Raw genomic sequence first — 5000 nt, 5'->3', positions numbered from 1 at the left:
TATTTCCCAGGTACATTTATACATAAATCAGGTTTCGATGTCCTTTTGGAAGCATTCGCCTGACTCGTCCTAATAAAATCCCCTAATAAGAGAATTTGCATTCCGCAAATTTAAGTATTTCCCCTAAGCTCTTTAGTGTTTCGTGAATTAATTTTTGGTTATTTTTCTTGTGTCCACACTGGTGTATGAGACGCGTATACTGTAGGAAAATAGATATTAGGTTTACCATCTTTACTTCACTTCGATTGTCTTCAATTTATCTATGGTGATTTTTTTTTCTTCTTCTTCTTCTTTCTTTCTTTCTTATTCTTTTTTTGCTATGACTACCCTCCCCCCACCCCTCCCTCCGTATCCATTCACCAGATCTTTTTTATTCCAAATATCATAGTCTTTCACTCCAAATATTATGTTTTCTGTGAAGGAGTCAAGCTTGGATTCAACGATGCATATTACATACATCTGGTTTATTTGTTTCAATTATTGCATCTAGTTCTGGTACCCTTGAGACTTGGGCATCGGCATTTGTATAAAGGGATTTTAGATGATCATTCGATATTTTGTTTGTTTGCAAATCTAGTCTCTGTATGTCTTTGCTTTTATGTCCCGAGAATAGACTGGCTTTGCTTGAGAACCTCTCAACCTCCAGACAAACAAGTATTTTTCTTCTTCTGGCCTTTGGTTATTTTTTCTCTTTACTTCATTCAATTTCTTTTTTTATAACAGTTCCCTATCCTCTTTGCTTTATTTTTCTCTTATCTATATTATGGTTTGCCAGGTTTTTGGCATTTCTTATTATATCGGTTGGCATTCGTTTCGTAAGGAATGTCAATTTCAAAGGGGATTTCTTACCCTTTTTCGAATACATATATATATATTATATATATATATATATATATATATATATATATATATATATATATATATATATTATATATATATATATATATATATATATATACACTATACATATAATATATATATATATATATATATATATATATATATGTATATATATAATATATATATATATATATATATATATATATTATATATATATATATATACATATATATATATATATATATATATATATATATATATATATATATATATGTATATCGATAAAACTCCATAGCACGTTTCCTATTCCACTTCATGCGACTCGGTCAGTCCAGAACAAGCTTACACCAGCTCCCGTATGGTTTCCTTTTAAGAATGACCAGAAAATTGGTAAAATTCTAACCATCCAATCAGCGCAACAAAATGGAGAGAGAAAGAGACGGACAGAGATAAAGATAGGGAGAGGGGAGAGGGGGGAGGGGGTAGCAGGGAGAGAGAGAGGGAGAGACAGGTTGACAGACCAATGGATTGGGGAAAATTGAGGTGGAAAGAAGTATAGAGAGGCAGATAGATTGACAGGGGGATATATATACACAGGAAAAGAAAGAGAGAGAGAAAGAAAGAGACAGAGAGAGAGAGAGAGAGAGAGAGAGAGAGAGAGAGAGAGAGAGAGAGAGAGAGAGAGAGAGAGACAGACAGAGAGAGAGAAAGAAAGAAAGAAAGAGAGAAATATAAATAGAAATAGAAAGACAGAGACAGACAAACATACAAACATAAAGAAGGAAAGTAAAAAAAAAATGCTATTCCTTCTCTTTAACTTCATCCCTAAGAACATAATATCCACCCTGAATTAATTAAACAAACAGCGACTCTCTGCCTCAATTTAAAGAAAGGACATGAATATAAAGTCCTCATCAACCACATCCTAGTGAGGCGGTATAAATTCGCCCCTTAAACAAACGTTATCTTAACCAGTATCTATAGGAGCACATCTCAAACACATTAATCCTATCAGTATCATCCAAGTCATTCCCAGAAGTCCTCAAAGACATAATGTCCGAGAGAGCGATATTAGGATTAACTAATAGTATCTAAGAATATCTAACTAATAGTAACTAATAGCATGTTGATAGTATCTAACTAATAGTATGTTAATAGTATCCTAGGCCATCTCTTGGTATATATAGGATTTTGCTCTGAATTTTAAAAGGAAGTTACATGAAATAGTATCCTTTGTTGAAACGTATATTGATGTTATGTTACTATTCAGGTATTTCAGTTTTGGCGTCTATTAAAAGAAAAAAAAAAAAAGGAGTAGAAAAAATATATATAGTATGACTTGCAGGAAAACGATGTTTGTTTGGTATTGATTTTTTTTTAAATTATGGTTATTATTGTTCTTATTATCTTTTTTTTCATTATCATGATTGTCATTATCATTGTTCATATATTTTTCATAATCACAGTCATTATCATTATCATCATTATTGTTATTATCGTGATGATTATTATCGATATCATTTTCATTATCACAAGTATTATTGTTGTGATTATTATCCTTATTTCTCCATCGTTACAATGATCATTCTCATTATAACCATTTAGCTTATCATTGCTATCATAATTATCATTATTATTCATATAATTATCGTCTTCATCATTATCCTTCTATGTATCATCATTAGTATCAGTATCATTATGATTATCATGATCATTATTATCGTCATCGTACTGATTATTACTATGATTATTATTATCATTATCCCTACTATTACATATATATAAATATATATATATATATATATATATATATATATATATATATATATATGTGTGTGTGTGTGTGTGTGTGTGTGTGTGTGTGTGTGTGTGTGTGTGTGTGTGTGTGTGTGTGTGTGTTTCTTTTCTTTTTTTTTCCTTTCTTTTTTTTTCTCTCTCTCTTTTTTTTTCTCTCTCTCTCTCTTATCATTAATATCCTTTATAATATACCTCTTTGCATTCAAAATCGTATAAAATTTTGATCTACCGAAAGAAAGGTTCATAATTACAAAAAAAAAAAAAACGGAAAATGATATAAATATAACAAGAAAAACAAAAACAAAATATAAACAGATAGGTAGACACAGGAGAATTATATATATATATATATATATATATATATATATATATATATATATATATATATATATATATATATATATATATAAAACAAACAAATAGGAATAAAAAGTATAGTCTAGGCCTACTGATGAAATAGTGTAGAAAAAATGAGACGAGAAAACTTCTACATCCCTGAGGGGGGGTGGGGGGTGGGGGAATATGAAGGGGGGGAGATGGGGGGGGTGACAGAAGTGGGACAACATAATAGTTATCTTTGGGTTTACCAATTCTAGAACAGTTCTGTAGGGAAATGATCAAGTTGTAAGTGAGTTTGTGCGTGTCTATTTCTGTGTTTTTATGTATGTTTTTTCTTTTTTCTTCTTCTTCTTCTTCTTCTTCTTGTGTGTGCTTATATATATTTTTTTCCTGTGTGTTTGCATGTATGTGTTTTTTTGTTGTTGTTTTTCCTGTTTGTTTTATGTATGTGACTTTGCCGGTGTGTGTTATTATGTTTGTGTTTTTTTGTTTTTTTTCTTGGGTGTTTCTATGTATGTATTTTTGCCTGTGTGTGTGTTTCTATGTATGTGTTTTTGCCTGTGTGCTGCTATGTGTCTTTTGCCGTGTGTGTGTTTGTCTGTATGTGTATGTGAACCCACATGCGCTCGCGTGTGCGTGTTTGTGTATGCAAAATGAAAAGTCAACCTAATCTCAATGAGGCGCGAGTTAATTCTCATTGACTTCTATCTCCCCTTTAATGATATCAATGACAGCCCTTGAACTATCGTTTATTTATTCATGTGCCATGACTGACAACACTATCATACTTAGTTTATATGATGATGAGTGCTTTGGCCACAACTCTGTCTCTCTTTCTCTCTCTCTCTCTCTCTCTCTCTCTCTCTCTCTCTCTCTCTCTCTCTCTCTCTCTCTCTCTCTCTCTCTCTCTCTCTCTCTCTCTATCTATCTATCTCTATCTCTGCTTCTCTCTCTCACTTTCTCTCTGCCTCTCTCCCTCTTTCTGTCTTTCTCTTTCTCTCAGTCTCTCTCTCTCTCTCTCTCTCTCTCTCTCTCTCTCTCTCTCTCTCTCTCTCTCTCTCTCTCTCTCTCTCTCTCTCTCTCTCTCTCTCTCTCTCTCTCTCTCACTCCCTCCCTTTTTGGAAGCCAATTTAATTAAAAAGTTTAATGATCTGTAAGTGCAATAAAACTCGGGGAAACCAAATGGCTTACATCGTGGGAGGACCAGCTCTGTTAATGACGATGACGTATAATTAATGATAATGGGGGTTGGGGTGAGGGGAGGGAGAGGGGGGATGCTTGTAAAACGGCTCGATTATCACCAAATTTATCACTATGCCAGCGTAATAGGAGAAAGAGAGAGACAGCGTGGAAGTCGACCTTTGCATATATTATTACTCTTGTTGTTATTGTCATTACCATTATCATTATTGTTATTGTTATCGTTTTCTTTATTTTCATTATCATCGTCATTACCATTATTATTACTATTAGCATTATCATTATATCATCATTATCACCGTCACCATCATTGTTATCAGCATTTCCATTATCCTTATTATTGTCATTATCATCATCATTATCCTCGTCATTACCATTATCATTATCATTATCACTATCACCATCATTGCTATCATCGTTATCATTATCACTATCACTATCACTATCACTATCATAACCATCCTTATTATCAATATCATTATGATTATCACAATAATTATCGTGATCATTTAGTGCATCAACACGATGACAATCTCAAACAAATATATTGCATATGATAATGTGCATGAAAGTGCTAGTGAAACGGATGATTATATCACTTATTTTAAGGATATCATCAGTGGTAATGAGAGGAGCCGCGTTAATGAGGGTGTGATAATGAGGGACATAGTTGCAGGGAGAGTGAGCATAACATGTCGGTTTGAAAATGAGTATAAAAATAAAAGGAAAAAAAAAAAAACAATGTTATTGTTCGACAGCTTCACTTGTTATTGGAATAACAGCACTTGGCATAAGGATAGCGTTGGTATGATAATGATATGATG

The 5000-nt window shown here is 32.6% G+C and overlaps 1 protein-coding gene across 2 annotated transcripts in view; it reads right to left on the bottom strand.

Annotated features, from left to right (window-relative positions):
* Positions 1-5000, bottom strand: part of LOC122250863 (QRFP-like peptide receptor) — a 188566-nt gene that overhangs the window by 112529 nt on the left and 71037 nt on the right. The window lies entirely within an intron of this gene.

This window comes from Penaeus japonicus, unplaced genomic scaffold (genome assembly GCF_977035675.1).
Source record: "Penaeus japonicus unplaced genomic scaffold, GWHDUDI00000001_assembly GWHDUDI00000001, whole genome shotgun sequence".
In the NCBI taxonomy this organism is placed as follows: domain Eukaryota; kingdom Metazoa; phylum Arthropoda; class Malacostraca; order Decapoda; family Penaeidae; genus Penaeus; species Penaeus japonicus.
This window is presented reverse-complemented; position numbering and strand designations above follow the sequence as displayed.